Source organism: Felis catus, chromosome D3, assembly GCF_018350175.1.
Source record: "Felis catus isolate Fca126 chromosome D3, F.catus_Fca126_mat1.0, whole genome shotgun sequence".
In the NCBI taxonomy this organism is placed as follows: Eukaryota; Metazoa; Chordata; class Mammalia; order Carnivora; family Felidae; genus Felis; species Felis catus.
The window spans coordinates 73,976,521-73,994,872 of record NC_058379.1 but is presented as its reverse complement, the minus strand read 5'-3'; positions in this window follow the sequence as shown (position 1 = coordinate 73,994,872).

Genomic DNA, 18,352 nt, shown 5'->3' with positions numbered 1-18,352 from the left:
ACAGGGGTGCCTGGGTGGCTCAGTTGCCTGAGCATCTGACTTTGGCTCAGGTCATGATCTCGCGGTTCGTGAGTTCGAGCCCTGCGTGGGGCTCTGTGCTGACAGCTCAGAGCCTGGAGCCTGCTTCAGATTCTGTGTCTCCCTCTCTCTCTGCCCCTCCCCTGCTCATGCTCTGTCTCTCCCTCTCTCTCAAAAATAAACATAAAAAGAAATTAAAGAAATGGAAAGGACAGCAGGCCATACTTTTTGCTTCCTTGTCCACTCCATAACTTTTTGGGGCGCCTGGGTGACTCAGTCGGTTAAGGGTCCAACTTCGGCTCAGGTCAGGATCTTGTAGTTTGTGAGTTTGAGCCTTGCGTCCGGCTCTGTGCTGACAGCTCAGAGCCTGGAGCCTGCTTCGGATTCTGTATCTCCCTCTCTCTCTGCCCCTCCCCTGCTTGTGCTCTGTCTCTCTCTGTCTCAAAAATAGATGAACTATTAAAACAATTTTTTTTAAATAACTCTCAAGGCCCCATTCCTGTAGCTGCATCAGAGAAGACCTGAGGCCTGCAGCTCAGCCCATCTCTTCCTTTCACAGAGTCACCTTCAGTATTTATTCACAGTTCTCTTGCAGACTTTCTTATGTGGCTTTGGGGAGAGAGAGACACCCTCCATAACCACAGAGAAATGAGAGAAAAGACTTTCTTCATTCACATGGACATCACCAAAGGCTAGTTACTACCCACCAATGTAGTTCTTTCCTTAATTTGATTGGAGACAGTTCAGAGTTAGAGTCTCTAGTAAGCACAGTAGGGAAGTACTTGTCACCAATAGACTTAAGCTCAGCTTTGGACCTTGGCCATGGTTCTGGGACAGCAGGAAACATCCTACGTTACATCCTATTATATTAGTGTCATACACTGTGATTTATTTTCTTCACTTGAGCTTACTAAATTCTTCCTGTCTTCTTATCCCAAGCTGATTCAGACCGAGGTTGTGTGTTAGCAGTTTCCCAGGCTCACAGACTAGGCACCTACCTAACCCTGGCCAGTCATCCACAAAAATGTGTCCCAAAGGCCATAAGCAGGATGTAAGGGAAAGGACAGTTATAAAATAGGTCTGAACCTTGACCATGTGTCAGTGGCTGATCACCTGAGACCATGATCTCTCTGGTTTTTTAGAAATCTGTTTTTCATTTCTAGAAAATAGTTTGGAATAGATTAATAATTTTCAAATTGCTTTTGAGTAATAGGACCTGATTTTTAAAATTGGCTCATGAAACTTAGATCCTCCTTAATTCCCAGCTAGAGTCCTTAAGGCATTTATGTGAATTATGGTGGTTCCATGGTTCAAAATTTGAGACCTACAGAAGTAGAATATTATGTTGTCTCCTTCCAACTTTAAAATTATTTTGAGTGTGACTGGCCCTGCAAAAACAGAGCCTGCTGTTAGCACACAACTTATATATTTATGTTTACGCCACTTCCCAAATGTCAGTTTCATACCGGGCTCATGATCTGTAAGGCCATCTCCACGTGCATTTTCAAATTGTTATGGAGACTTTTAAAAGTCAAAGTTTATAGATGCTTACATCAGGTGCATTTTTTGCAAAGTTAATACTTTGAAAACTGCTGCTTTCATAGCTCTAGAGTAGCATTTCCCAGTGAGTTGGACACTAGTGTCTTGAGAGGTGATCTGAAACAAAGAGCTTCATGGCCAAAAACGTTTTTAAAATGTAGTATTCCATGTTCCCCTCTTGGACATTCACTAAGGGCTCAGAGAATTATGTCACAAAGCATTTTGTATAACTTTATTTAACTCAGTATTTCCTGAACATTTGACCACAGAACAGATTGTTTTCCCATATAATATTTATTAACATTCCACAGAATAGAGTTCCTTTGAATATACCTTTTACAAATAATTGCCTTCTGGTAGAGTTCAACACACTTTTCTGTAAAGGGCCAGATGATAAATATTTTAGGTTTTGTGGATTTCACTGACTCTGTCACAACTATTCAGCTCTGTCAGTGCAGTGCAAAACCAGCCATAGGCAATATCTAAATGAATGGGTGTGGCTGTGTTCCAATAAAACTTCATTTATAAAAATAATAATAAAGATCTGGCCTATGGCCTATGGCTTGCTGTCCCCAATTCCTCCATTAAACTAGTGAAATGTATTCAGATGAGTGAGGGTATAATGACAAATAGTGAAATAATTGCTTAATTCGTTTGTGATTAATCACTAGAATTTGACTGGCTTTTGGGTACTAAGCCCTTGAGAATACCAGCCTTTCCCTGAACATCTTGAGATTTGGAGCAGGCTAACTGATTTATTTCACACTGCTTATTTTACCAGATATTTAGCTAGCTGTGAAATCTTTGCCCGGTTCATGATCTGTGTTGCTTACTATCAGCTAGTTTCACTACAACGAAAGACAGGCAGCAAATAAGAAACATAGCAACCACCTCGGTGTTAGCTCAGTTATTGTATCTGAAATGAACCATCCCTGTTTTTCAAGCTCACAGAAGGAAAATGTCATACACATAATCAGAGGCATTCAGTTGATCTTGGCCATTTCCTGAATAGTTTCCTATAATTAAACACTGTATTCGTTGTCTATTGCTATGTAGCAAATTACTTTAAAAACTTGGTGATTACAATAGCAAATATTTATAATTTCAAAGCTAGTGTCAATCAGGAATCTCAGCATCTTAGCTCAGTTCTCTGGCTAAGGGTCTCTCAGAACGCTGCCATTAAGGTGTTGGTTGGGACTGTGGTCTGACCTGAAGATTCAAATGGGGGAGAATCTTCAACCAGTCCTGGCTGGTTGAATCTCCTTCCTGTTCCTGCTATTCCACAAGTATGGCCCCCCCTTTCCTGCTCATTTCTCAGTTCTTTGGGTTAAGAGGTACCTGACGGACCACAGACCACATTCTGTAATCACCCACACATATTTATCACTCAGTAAATACAATCTATTATTACCAAAGTAATTGGGTGAAGTTTTATAATTTTGGTCATAAAAAGAAAAAAAAGACAAAAAAGAAAAAAAAAGGAAAAACTATCAACAAATCAGCTCCATGCTAGGTACTGACGGGGATAAAATTATAATATATCTCCTGCTTTTGAAGATCTTATATTTCAATTATGGAAACAAGATAAACATATGGAGACAGTTATGTTAAAATTAAAGATTTAAATAACAGTTCAAGGTAACAATAGAAGGAATATCATAAGGCAGCATATGATTAATTACCAGCTGAATTGTATACAATCCGTTACTATTGGAATTCAGGAGAGAGAGACTGATCATTGTGACCATATTGTGAATCAAATGAGAAAGATTTCGAGAGGGACAGGAAAGGAAGGGCATTCATTCCAGGTGGATGGAATAGCATGAGTAAAAATAAGATGGGAAGGCAGGTGTTTTGGGGGAACAATGAGTTAACCAGTTTGGAGAGTGGGTTTTTGGAGGCGAGGAGTCTGAGATGAGGTAAATGGTAAGTCAGACAGCCATGCAGGAACAGGTTGAGTTTAATTATCTAACCTGTGCTTGGTCCCTGAGGCAGATGGCTTGCCAACAAACTTGCATGAATTACCTTCTATTAGAATTTTTAAAAAGGGGTAAGTTCCAGGTTGATTCACTGAACATCTTGGGCTCACAATCCGTGCCTGTCTTTTAATAGCAAGTGGTGGCAAATGGAAACGGTACCTGTGCTTTGTCTCCATAGCAGCAGCTCAGAAAAGCCTTGATGGCATCCAGCTGAGACAGACCGAACCATTGTCATCCCCCCACCCCCCGGAAGATGAGGAGGCCACAAAGAGAAGCATGGCTGTCATTTCAAGAGACTGCCGGGATCAGGGAGCCGGGGGTCCTGAGGCCCAGTGGCAAGAAGGACTCAGTGTATCGCTGATGGCTAGTTGGATGCACTTCCTTCATCCTCTCCCAGTTCAAAGCCAAAGAGAACTTGGCACGAGGGAGAAGGGTCCCAGAACGTTCAGAAAGAGACCTCAAGAAATCACTACAGATGTGGAATCTAATTCAGTCCCCCCAAACTTCCTACCTGCCACTTAATCTCTTCAAATTCTGTCTGCTCATCTATAAAAGAGAGACAACAGTATTACCTACTGCATCCATAGGGTTGTTTTGAGAATTTGGTGAGTTCTGCACAAACAAGGTTTACAGAGTGGCTTATAAAAGTTCTCAGTAACTGTTAGGGACTGTTATTCTAGCTGATGTTTTGTTATTCTATCCTTCCCAGCTTTCTCATATCTTTGCTTGTCACAAAGCACATAACAGAGTAGCAGGTGGTAAAATTATTGTTTTCTCTTAGATTTAGTTCATTTTTAAAGGCTTGGAATGACCCACAAGAGCTTTGACACTTGAATGTCTCTGGGTTTTAGAATGTCAGAAAACATTTCTCCCCACTTCTCTGATCCCTCCCTCCCTTCTTCTTTCCTTTCTTCAGCAAATACATTTTGGTGCCATCTCTGGGCCAGGCACTTTGTTCGACATTTCTAGCATTTCTGGGCTCTGGACATGAAGGCCTAAACAAGGCTGACAATGCATTCTTGGTTTCGGGGGGCGGGGGGCAGGGCGGTAAATGATCACACGCAGGTGTGAATTAAGAGAAAGTTCTCTCAGCAGATAGAAAAAGATGATTTCACTTTAAGAAGGAAGAAGACGAAAATATGTGGCCAATGTGTACAGTTTGGAAGTGAATTCCAGTTGTGTGTCTGGAGCGGCAGGGGGGCAGCTGCGGGAGTCCAGGGGCCGCTGGCTGGCAGGCAGGCAGCACAGGGCTCGGGACCAAGGCCCCCTGACGCAGGGCAGACATGTAGACAGCAAACAGCACCTCAGTGCCACAGCCAGGGACCTCATTTCTGCACCCGGTCTGGCCTCTCAACCCCATGGGCTCCTAAGTTTTAGGGGAGAGGGTGCTGCAATGGCAATGGGGCCCATCTTCTTCTAATTATTATTCTATGGTATTATGGGCATGACTCCTATTTAATGTATTCTGACTGGCAACAATGTGCTAAGTGTTCTGCAGACCACAGGATTAAGCATGGCTGTTGGCTGTGATGCAATGGGCTGAAATCTTAGTTCTATAGACACAAGATCCTCAGAGGGCAAAGAGAAGGCTCGGAAGGCCCAAGGGTAAGCAGCAGGATGGTAGCAACTCAGTCTAGGACTGAGTGGCCTTGGCCTCAGGCTCTGTCCAGAGGTCCCTCTCTCAGGGTACCCTGAAGGACACTGATGTCTGACACCTCAGGAAAGTCCTCTCGAATGAGTGAACATCCAGAAGTTACCCAAATGATTTTAAGGAGTTAATATGTTTCAGATAGCCAGGCTGGGCAGACTGCAGGGAGAAGGGACCCCACAACAAATCACGACCAATAATAACTGGAAATATCGCATTCCCTATTTTGCTAATAAGCAAGTGACTGGGAGGCTAACAGCTGACATGAACTCGGTTCAGACTTCCTTGGCATTTTTGGCATTTCAAATTAGCAACAAGTGTCATCTAATATATTAAATGGTAGGAATTCCAGAGGAACCAAGTCATTGCTCTCCAAATAGATGGAGAGAGGATGTAGTGAGGGGTCAGAAGTGGAGAGGACAGGCACAGGAAACCTTTGTGGTGTCATTTCTGTCCCAGAACAGGATGCCGGAAGGAGAGGGGTCAAAGCAAAGGGAAGTCTAGCATCACAGTACAGAACGTTATCAGGACTGATTGGATTTTAATTGTTTCATTCTTTAGGGCAAGTGCTGCGTGATCACTTAGCCATTGAATCCCTATTGTGTTAAATTTTTTAAAGTTTATTTTTAATTTAGCGTCAATAAATGGAAAGGTTGAGCAAACAAAGGTAGATGTGGGGGTGAAGTTGAGGAGGGGCTTGGTAAAGTAAACGATCCAAAACAGCTACAAAAACTGAGGGACTTTTGGGTAGGGCTCTCTCAAGTGAATTCTCCCACTGGACATCTGGCTTATAACTCAGAGCCGCAGTTTCTGGATTTGGGCCTACTCAGATTCTCTGGGCCTCCAGTCTCACCAAGTCATCTTGCCCAGAGGAGCTTATTTGATAAGCTCTACCCACTCTCTGGTGGTACATAAAGAGGAAGGACCCTTCAGTCAGCCAAAATGAGGGAGTTGAAACTCCCAGCATTTTCTGGACTGCCTGAAATTCCCCTCACCACTGATTCTTAGCACCAAGGGACGATTGATAGCGTCACCCCTCAAATCTACGAAGAAACTACAGAATGATACACCCCTTTAGAAAATGAATTTCCCGTGGAAGATCCCAGTCTATATAGACTAGGCAGAAAGAGCTTATGGTTCAGACAATACCACCCAGAATCCTGTGACCCCATGTGCAAGAGTGCTGGGGATTAGAAAGAACAGTTCACAAATGTGTCCTTGGAAAATGGAAAGTTCTCAGAACGTGAAAGTGTTCTCCTCGGTTAACGCAGCAGAGTGTTCCAAATTCTTCCAGTAGCTCCCAAACTCAGTCTGAGAAGTTCAGGGGTGTACCCACCTACCATTGTTCTGACTGTTTGCATTTGAGTTGTTGAACTTTAGTCCAGAGAACCTACTCTAAACCACCCTCCACTCCCTCGTGGAGCACGGGAAACTCCACCTCAGGCCTATCCTGTGCTCACTTTCTCCCATTACTTCCGGACTATGTTGAGAGCAGGACAACAAAGAGTTGAGTGTAGTTATGACACAAGATGGGACATGATGGACTTGATGTATTTGTTGGGACCCTCACCTCCTCCTTTGGGAAAGCAGATCTAACCATTCAGCCCCAGAAGCGAGCATGGCCATTTTCTGAATATAAGAAAGATAAAGATATCTAGACTATCTTTGGAAAATTCATCCATTGCATCCTCAACTTTCAGATTGGTTGATGGCAAAGATTTGAGAAGGGAAAATGTCATTTATTCATTCAGCAAATACTTGCTGGATACCTACTGAGGGCCAGGCACCCTGTTAGATTCTGGGAATACAAAAATCAACAAGACAGACATTTGTCAGCCCCTATAGATAAAACACAATAAACCAAAAGAATAATTACAAATTGTGATAAGTGTCATGAAGGTAACCAGCAAGGGACTGAGGTGTGGGGAGGTAATCCTTTAGCTAGGTGGTCATGTCCTTTTTGAAGAGGTGACATTTAAGTTGAAAAGGATGAAAAAGAATGTTCTAGGCAAAAAGAAGGGAGGGATGGGAGAGAGCATTGCAGGGAGAGCAAACAGCATTACCACTGCCTTGAGGTGAGGAAGAGCATGTGTTTTAGGAACTGAATGAAAGAAACCCAGGGGAAGAGGAACAGGGGTCAGATGAAGGATGGATTTAAAAGCCAGAACGGGAAGTTCAAGTTTTTATTCTTAAGACGGTGGGAAGCTACTGAAGAGTTGTGATTAGGACTTATTAAATGCACGAAGGGGAGTGATGTGATACAATTAATATCTCTTCATTTGTGCTTCTTTGTTGAGAATAGATTGGAGGAGTGAGAGAAGCAGATAAACCAGATGGAAGTATCCAGGTGATGGGAATGGGAGCCTAGACTAGTACTTGGCAGTGGATTGGAGACAAGTGATATAACTGGTTTAAATCAACCAGGTGCTTGATCCAAATAATGCCAAATTCATTTTACTGTCATCTCTTCACATATTACATTCAAATCATTACTGCATAAAACCACATGGAAAAGTTAGAATAAATAAGTAAGGGGTAAAATTTGATAAAACAGTAAAATTCTCTATCAATTGGATTTCCAAACATATCCTGAAATCCATCAAGAATTTTTGCAGATTAATTTGTATGTAGAAATATCTCCGGACTGAAACGACCAGTATTTGTCTTTGAGGAGGTGCTGCTTCAGTCAAAATGGTCAACAGGCTACGTAAGAATCTGAGGGTTAAGTTGACCAAATGTGGAGAAAATCTGGAGCCCTGATATGGACATCTTTCCAAACTGTTACTAGTTTGATTACAAATTGATTTACAAATGACATTGTCTAGTATGGTAGTTTAAAAGAATCATCATTTTTAAAACATCTGCCAAATTTTAAATGATATTTTTCATGAACGTACAAAGACAGTTTAATCTGTGATCATAAAATTGTCCAATTCACATATCCTGATGCAGACCGGGGCACCTGTTGGACTGCACCTGACCTTGGTTCTTGTGCTGTTTGCCCTTCTCAACCTCATCCTCTAGTTTGGTTTCTCTGTCACTAAGATATGCAGAATGTTATTACAAAATGTCACAGATCCTTCAGTTAATTTGAAAATATTACTGAAAATATTGAAGACTTTTATAAATATCTTTCATGATGTGTGCCTTGCCTGGAAAGGAAAGGTGTCTTTGATTAAAGTTTGAAACCCTTGATAAGATGGAACATAACACAAATCGCACTTTTCTAAATTAGAAATTTTAAGATATAAGGATATCTACTGGTTTATGTTTCTAGACATTTTTTGATGTTATTCTTTCTTTGTTGAGATATCTGGACTAAAGCTTAAAGATAATGTATTTCAATTTTATGGCTCCATGTTTTTTATGACCCTGTTGTATGTTTCCACTCATATCACCATCATCATGGCTAATGAAGTAACGACTCTTTTTTTGTTTTGTTTTCAGCTTTCATATAGAATAGTCTAGCACTTGTTAACAACTAATTGGTTCTTCTTCCCCCTGAAACAGAATAATTGGTTCCATTATTCTTCATCTTTTTTGGTTAAAACATCCATCACAGGCCCCTTTATAGGATGCTGACAAACCAATGAATTGTTTGCCTTTGGTCAGGTGGTCCACCCTTTGTCCAATGAGCTGAGGCCAGGATGTAGTAGAGAACCACGGCCAGAGAATGAGTAAAGAATCTCCCAGGGCAGCCTTGCTCAAGAGAGGTTATAGACATGAATCCTTAGAAGAGTTTGTGGTTGTGATAGGTGTTGGAAGTCTTGGTCCATGCCTTGGATGATCTAAGAATAGCTTATTGCAAAAGTATCTATTGCAAATAATCTCTGACACATGTGTTTTCATTGGCATATATGCTGAAGATAGCAGCACAATGAAGCTCCAAGAACTGAAAGGATTCAATGAATTAGTAATAAAAAGTTCAAACTAAGGATTTTTAGGACTGTCTTACAAATAATTTTAGGCAAAGTAGCCTTGAAATAAGTTCTGCTGGTTAATAGAAGAAACCATTAAATATTGTTTCATGGAGAGATCTCTGGTCTGGGAATTGGGAGACATGATTGGTTTTGGCTCTGAGATTCTCCATGTGATCTTGGGAAAAGCCCTTCAGTTTTCTGGCCCCCAGTGTCTTCCCTAGTCTATAAAATAAGTGTTGTAATAGATTATTTCCACCACTGAACCATCTTTGATCTGAAATTTGAGTAACAGAGAATGAAAATTAGATGCAGATGAGTTCATAGAAAAAAAGTTAAAGGGAAATTAACAGTTATTACGAAGTATTCATTATGATCTTCCATGTGATATATATATCACATCGGGGTCTCTGACAACAGAGCCCCGATGGGGAGCTTGAACTCATGAACTGTAAGATCATGACCTGAGCCGAAGCCAGACACTTAATGGACTGAGCCACCCAGATGCCCCTTTATGTATGTGTGTATATACATATATATGTGTATACACACACACACACACACACACACACACACACACACACACATATATACATACATATATCTTCTCATTCCTCAAAAAAGCACTGTGAGTTGATCCACATTTTACAGAAGAAGACAGGAGGGAATTTAAGATACATTGACCCCAGCCATATAAATTGTAAACAATGGAGACAGCCCAAATTTATCTAGAATCCATCTCCCCCCCCAACAAATGCTTTCCATCATACCTAATCTTTTCTTAAATGCAGGGAGAAATGAATGCTTATGGAAAGATAAGGCAGGTAAAAACAATGTTTTACAGAAAAGTAACATTAGCATTTTTACTATAATGATATGGAGGCTGGGTTGAGATTTTTGAAGTGTGACTCAGAATTTGAACCTTTGTACTGATTGTTTTCACTCAGATTTTATGAAATCTGTAGGTGTGTGGGTTAACGAGGAATGCTTCAGCACTTCCCTGGCCATGCATAAACATCTACATGCAAAACAGCAAGGAGCTCTCTGTTTATCACAGCTGCAGTCAAGCCAACAAAACTGTTTCTACCATTGAGGATAAAATGTGTACAACTCTCTCTCCCAAATAACATAGCATAAAATAAAATAAACCTCGTGTGTGATTGCCATCCTTTTGGGTGACCTGCTCAAGGGCCGTATTTTTGTTAGGTTTCCTTTGAAATTTCTCAAAGGGTAGGGACACTAAAGGAGAGTCAGGTTCAAGGTTTTAAGTGTGAAAGTTGCTTTAAACAACCAATCAGCCAACCGACCAAATAAACAAAAACACCAGATTAAAGCAGCCTAAGAAGTGTTTGCCTCCTGTTTATAATACGCACCCATTTGCGAACACAAGGCAAATAAGAACGCTAAGTGTGATGGAAATAAACCAACTGAGATATTTATATAGACCAGTGTTGTGCATCTTTTCAAAACCCTATCTCTTTTGGAAAAACCAAAATATTTGTCACAGCCTTATCTGCACATGAGGAGCTGCCACAAGGTGAAAATCAACACTGAAGGTTTTATTGAACTTGCTTTCCTAAATATAAGTGTAGTTTCGATCCTTTTTCAAACTCCCACAAATTTGGATATACTCTTTCCAGGAGGGCTTGCCCCTCTGCGTTGACAACAGAGATTGCTGGCAATCATGAAGTTCTTTAACCAAGTCATCATATTAGTTTTCTTACAACCCTGTGAAGTTGGGAAGTAGAATATATGTTGTCCAATTTATTTGAACACTTGGAAACTGAGGCTCAGAAAAATACAATTACTTTCCCAAATGACCTGCTTACACTAAGCAGTGCAGCCAGAACCTACTCACAGGTTAAGACTTTTTCCATTATGCTCTTACCACTCTGGCATACTGCATGGTTAGCCAAAGCAAGGATTATGTGAGTGAAGGTGGCATTTGTTCTGGGAATGGGACTTTGTAGATGAGCACACTAAGGAATCTGATAATTCCTCTGATGCCAATATGCTACTTCTTTGAAGAATAATGGTCCATGTTTGCTTCCTTTCACTCTCAGAAAGTAAAAAAAATCAAAAAACCAAAAATCACTGCAAAGATGACTGGGTAGTTCCCTGATGTGCTTCTGGGGCAGTCTATCTAGAATTTATCTGTGTGTTATTCTGAGACAAGATTTATATGTGAATAAGTAAAGCTGACGATTCACTGTGACCTAAGAGAGCTGGCAAAGGTGGGTCATGTGAAAATTCTATTTTTTGTTTGTTTGGGTTTTTAGTATTTCAAACACAAGCAGAGAAAACACCTTGCCCACTGGGGTAATCTCAGGGGACCTGATCATTTTTTCTGCCATGTTCATTCTCATTTCTCCACTGATCTACGTACAAATGAGCTGTACCTACACCAAGATCTATCTCCATTCTGGAGTTAGTCCTGATCAGGGCAAAAGTTAACTTACAGTCCCAGTCTTCCAAATGGTAGGGTTTGGAATGAAAAATCTTTCCCAATAGGTTTGATTTCTGATAAGCCAGGGCAGACCAGCTGCCTTTGTTGCTGTGGGCCAACCTTAAAGGTTGGCTCCTACTTCTTCCCGTGTCCATGCTACCATTGCTCTAGTCCTTGGAAGACTCTACCCAGTCTTGCCTCTCTGGCATTTGAGCTATAGGCTTTTTGGTTGGGGCCAAGACCCTTCCCTTCACTCCCCTTCTTGCCTGAGTTGGTACAATTTTCCTACAATAGCACCACCTACTGGAAGGCATCTGTTCTAAGGGCATTGATAACACCTCAGAATCACCTGGCTCCAGGTCATCTATCCTCTGTCCTCCGTGCCCTCTGGCTCTCAAACTCCTGCTTGTTGTATGTTCAGCCCTTGACATTGATAATTAGCTGCACTACAGCTAAGCTTGAACCCTGTGCTGGATACTGTCGATTTGTTCTCATCAGAGGCAGCTTCTGTATGTGAGCTCATTTACCCAGTCCCCATCTGGCCGGGCACTAATATCCTGCTCCAAACAAGTCTGGATTGGGAGGGTCCGGCATGTCTTAGAACAACTGAAAGATTCTTATATTCTCAACCTCCCCCCCCCCCGCAATCAAAAAAACCCAAACCCAATTAAAACAATATACCTCTTTCACCCTAAGTTTTGCCTACAATTCTATCTATCACAGTTTTTAACCTTTAAAGAAGAACTTACAAACTGGCAAGATCTAGTCTATAAAAGTGTTTGCTCTGGCCTACATAGTGTTTACATTAAAAAAATTGTTTTTAGCATTTACAAATCAATTATGGATTTCTTGATTCTCTTGAAGATTGAAAGTTCAGACACTACTGAGCCAACAGGTCCCTGGCTCCCATGGGCTGGAGCAGAGTAAAAGTGATTCCTTAGGAGGGACCATTAGGAGGGTCATGAGCTCTCTGGTTCCCACGAGGGCTCACCTCTCTATTGTCTGCCTTCCATGTTGGCCCCCCTGTAGATATTTGGATTTGTTGCTGCTGCTCTACCTTCTTGCTATCTTTTCAATAGTGTGATTTTTTCCTTATTCCTCTCTCAACCCACCTAAATAGACACACTTCACCAACGTCAACCATTTTCACCTTATTTTTAGATGTCAATCTCTATGTAGGTATAAATAGCAGAATATAAAGCTGGAGGAAGAAGGAAAGGTGACAGAAAGAGAACGTGGTAACAGAAGTGTAAGGATAGTAAAAACCACATCCCTGTCCTAAAGTATCTGTATACAGTTTGTGATCTTCAGGGTATGTCCCACAAGCCAAATACTCGAGTTTTTGTGTAAGTCATTAGTCAAGATGATAACATATCAGACAGGCACAGACCACAGAGGTTTGAAGAAAGGATGCAAAGTACTTACTGTAGTCTTATCTACCCACGGCCAGAATTCCTTTAGATGTGAGATAATAGTTTCCAGGACCTGGTTTTGTTGACTCATCTTGTTTAAATAATAATTACTGATAAGCCTTAGGAGGTTAGAATTTAGAGATCATCTAGATCAGTGGTTCTCAACCCTGGCTACCTGTTAACACCACTCTGGGGAGCTTTAAAACAATCTGGATGCCTGCTCTGCATCCTAAAGGAGTTAAATCAGGATGTCTGAGAGTGGGACCAGGCACCAGCATTAAAAAAAAAAAAAAAAAAAAAAAAACAAGCTTCTTGGATGATTTCAAAGCCTAGGCAAGTAGAAGCATTATTGATAAAAAAAAATTATTGATCTAGATATTAGATCTTTCATGAAAGGACCTGAATTTACAGGTGAGGAATCTGAAGTCAGTGATTACCCAAGATTCCAGGCCCAAGAATGGAATAATTACCCAAGAATCCCAGTTTCCATACTTCCCATCCAGAATTCTCTACTTCACAAAGCTCTGCCATGTTCCTCCAACCGTGTAAGGTAGTAGAGAACCATTGTTACTCATTGAAGACACAGACACAGCATTGAGTAAGCTCTGTCCCAAGACAACAAAGGAGAGAAAGGTAGAGGTGGCATTCTTTAGGGAAGCTTCTTCAGGGCATGGTCAGCACCAAATGGAAGGGGAGACTCCAAATGAGTGGGTAATTAACTGGTAAGATTCTCTATTGTGTCCATACAATGACTTTTAGTGCTGTGAGACCCGAAGAACTTGAAAGCTAATTGGTAATCACCATGGTTATTAACAGAGAAACTAACAACTGGACAAGAAAATAATTAATATCACTTAATATCATTTTTGTCTAGAATGGGAGAATACATCAAGATTATTTCAATTAGAAATCTCTATTTCTTTAAAAAAATATTTTCATCCTATTTTAGACTTAGAGAAAAGTTGCAAAAATAACAGCTCCTATATACCTCTCACCCAGCTCCCCTCGTGTTAACATGACTATGGTGTAAATTTTAAAACCAGCACAATAGTATTGGTACAGTCCTGTTAAACTATAGACTATATTTGGATTTCACCAGTTTGTTTCCACTAATATCCTTTTTTTATTCAAGAATCCAATCTGGGATCCCACACTGCATTTAATTGTTATTTCTCCTTCATCTTCTCCAATCAGTGACAGTTTCTCTCAGTCTTTCTTTGTCTTTTATGACCTGATACTTTTGACAAGTATTTGTTAATATTGGAGAATATTCCTCAGTTTGGGTCCATCTGATTTTTTTTTCATGATTAGGATGAGTTTCCACATTTTTTGATAAGAATATCACAGAAATTACTTTGTACCTTTCTCAGTGCATCATATTGAGGGGTTCACATTATTAATGTGATTAGTAATCCTGGTTAATCTTGATTACTTGGTTAACATAAAATCTCAATTTCTGATGATTCAACTGAACAATTTAGTTAGAAAATTTCGTGAAGAGAAACTTATAAGTGGAACCTGATGCTTTGGTGGAAAAAATGACTATGTGGTATGATTTCAAGGAGGCTGAGATTGCTCTAGTCTCTCTCCTCTCCTCTCCTCTCCTCCCACAACCAAATCCTTTCCTTGCATGGGCTATTGCCTAAAATTCTACCATTAGAATTTCATCCATTTAGCCTAGGCTTTGATTTCTATTAAAATACAGATGCTGTGGGAAGAATTCTAGGAACTGTATTCGCTGTCCCTGGGAACACTTTTTGGAGAGGAGATGAAGGAAAGGAGCAGTAAAGCATTTTCTGTTTCATTTGGATGTGGAGACAGTGAGGTTGCTGAAAAGATCCTGAAAATATTTGCTATACAAGTGCCAAAGTGATCTCTCAGAAGTATGTGCCCGATCTCTGACTTTTTGTTCAAACCTTTTATTGGCTCCCGTTTCCCCCTGAGTGAACCTCTTTATGCTGTGCCTTGACTCCAGCTTCGCTTCATCTTTCCTATCCTTGCTCTCTCCAACCAGGGATCCAGAACTTTCAGTTCCCCGCTCTGGATTGTGGATTGTGCTTTCACCTCTGAGTTGTAACATGTGCCATTGCCTTGCCTTGAAACAGTCTTCCCCAGTCCTCTTCACTGGATTGACTCTTAGGAACCCAGCAGGTCTTAACTTAGCTATTGTTATTGCTTACGCCACCCTCCCCCCAGGCCTTCTACGAACTCTCTAATTAGGCATATTGCCCTTCTCTGACTTTGCCTAGTTTTCTGTACTTCCTCTTCATTGCAGTTTTCTCCAAACTTAAAGGTATCCCCCTCTAGACCGAGGGTTAGAACCTTAGAGCCCATGGGCCATATCTGGCCCCCTTCCTATGTTTTTAAATAAAGTTTATTGGATCACAGCTATGCTCTTTATGTATTGTTTATGGCTGGTTTCATGTTGTAAAGGCAGAGTCAAGAAGTCATGATAGAGATCCTATAGCCTGCAGAGCCTAAAATATTTATGATCTGGCAACTTAGGAAAAAGTTTGCCAACCCAGCTCTAGACGAGGCATTTGTCTAGAGCCCCTGCTCTAATGTACCATAAGCAATATGTGCATTAATCTGTTCTTGAATTCATAGCTGTCATCACTCCAGGATCTAGCCCAGAGTAGATTTTCAGTAAATATTTGTTGAACAAAGACAAACCTCACGATACTCCTCCAGCCCCATTTTGTCTACATGTTACAGCCAATTAGAGTGGCTGACATAACAAAATTGAATGAATAAAAATGTCTTATTTTGTATTTGTTTCTGAGGAAGAATTTACCAGTAAAGAACATCTATAGCATAGTCTTAGCTTTCTCTTATCACATATCACATCCCAAAGTAAAAAGAGAATGATTTCTAGTTCAGTTGAACCCACAAACCTCATAAGAAAGATATTATAGTCACGTGGTCTAGCCATAGGTTAGACTGATACCGACCAGTCTTACCAATACTGGGATTTCTGTGGACTCAGTGGCACATCCCAGCCCAAGACAAATTAAAAAAATAATTTTGGATTCCCAGAGAATTTCCTCCTGGTGAAAATGCCAAATCTAACCAGATTAACTACTATTCGATAAGGTCACAGAGGAATTAAGATTTCCCATGCAAGTGAATAGCTAAAATTAAATTTAAAAAAAATTAGGAGGTGGACAGAGAGAAGCATGTTTATTCTGCTTGCTCTGATGACTTGGAAATGTACTTCACATTTACTGCAGGAGGCCCTAACATACACCTGCCTCTTCATGGGGGTTGTGGATTTTATTATTCCTCTGAATATGAAAATATAGACTTCGTTTTCAGACTCTTGACTTCCTCTGGGAGAGGGTTTAACATCAAAGCAACTATTTCTACAAACATTTAAAACATCTTTTCTCTTCCTGCTTTCCTTTCCTCTACTGCTTTGCTTTTGGAAATGCTAAACACACCCAGCTTTCCAGACTCTGATGGCCCAGCAATACTCCTTTTCCTTAGCAAGGACCACATTACTGCCATGATTTATGGCTGGTGAATAATTAGGAGGCTGTTGCTATGGTCTGGGGTTGAGATCAAAAGAACCATGTGTCAAAGTGAAGGGAGGGGTGGCTGGAGCAAAGGCAAAGGGTAGTGGTGTTTGTTTGTAATCCTAACCAGAGAGAAGCTGGGGCATCGCTTAATTGGGAAAAGGCTCAGCGTCTGAAGACAGCCATGAAAGCAGAGCCTGTTCTATGAAAAGAATCCGTGTGTTTTGCAAATCAACAACATTTAGTGATAGGTGAACCCCTAGGGGGTCTGGAGGCTGGACGGTTTGAATTAGTACTCAAAGGTTTGGAGAAAAATGTGAAATATATGAATGCTGAGTATAAAAACAATTGCCCAAATGGGCTCGCTTATGAGATTTCTGGTATTTCCTTCTTCTGGTCAAGAGGAAATGCCAAGGGAAGGACTGCAGTATTTCAGTACTTCTGTATCTGTCATCCAATTTCCCAATGAATATCGATTCTCTGTTTCTCTTTGTCCCACCCCCTTCCTGCCCATGGAGAAGGAGACCCTGGGGGCAGAGAGATCCGGTGTCCAGGCCGGGCTGGCCTGGGGTGTACAGAGTTGCCAGGTACGGGGAGGGGAGGAAAACCAGCTCAGAGGCTTCTGAGGTTTCATCTGCTGTGTATTTATGACTCTCTATAAGTCACACAAGGAGCGATGGAAAAGGCGCTGGACAGGGTGTCCGGAAACCAGTTTTCTAGTCCTGGCATGGCTTCTACCAAGCTGTGTGGCCTTGGGCAAATCCAGATTTCTGGACCTCAGTTTTCTTATCTGTCAAATGGGGTTGACTGACTTGGATGAACTCTAAGCTCCTATTCGTGTCCAAGATGCCAAGGTCAGACTCCCCTCCCTCGGCCCTTGAAATTGTAGTATGAACTCCTGATCTGAGCAGAGGTCCCCTTTGACTTTCAGCTCCTCTTGAGTCAGGGATGTTGAATCACTGTGCACCTGGGTGGGGGTTGTTTTTCAATGGAATCATCAGTTCTGCAAGGAAAGCCTGCAGAGCCAAACACGTCCAGTGTGCACGTTGCACGCACTGAACCCAAAGGAGCCTGTCGGCGTTCACAAAGTGAATGTAGAGCAACTGCAGACCTCGTTCACCTTGTAAAAGCACAGGCATCCGGGGACGAGATGGGGAACAGGGCTGCACAGAGTAAAAGTCCATTCACGATGCTTGAGGGAAACCCACGGTTCAGTAGAGAGGGCGGCTGCAGTCCTAGGGTGGGTTTTCCGGCACTCAGACCCACGTTGCCAGGTGAAGTAGAGTCACAGATGACACTGGAGAAGCGGGGACCCTTTAGAAGTCGTGTGTGTGTGTGTGTGTGTGTGTGTGTGTGCGCGCGCGCATGTGTGTGTTCTGTGACTGAGCCCTGTAGGCTCTGGCTGCTGGGGCCTCAGCTCTTCCCACATGACCTGTATACCATGCTGCCACCTAGTGTGGACTCAGGAACTGCATGATGTGCTGAAGAGATGCTGATGAACATAGAGAACCGAGGGCAGGAGTTCCCACTGGAAGCGACACCACTCCTGTTAAGTGGTGGCAGCACCATGGCCGCCTTTCTCCTCATGACAGCCCCACTTCTGGTTACAGACATGGTCGGTTCTCCCACTTGCCTCCTCACCACTTACGACAGAATCCTGAAGTCCACGCGAAGCTTCCAGCTTTACCGCGCTCGCCATCCATACTCAGGCACTCTCCCTGTAAGAAGCGGAAGGTTGAAATCAGAGGTGGTGAGAAAGGAAGAGAGCTTGGTGGAGAGTCAGAGGAAGAACACACAGGTCATCACCCACTATGCTGCTCTTCAGCAGGGGAACGTGTGAACCTCGAAAAGTTTACTTCGCCAATTACGCCAGGGAGT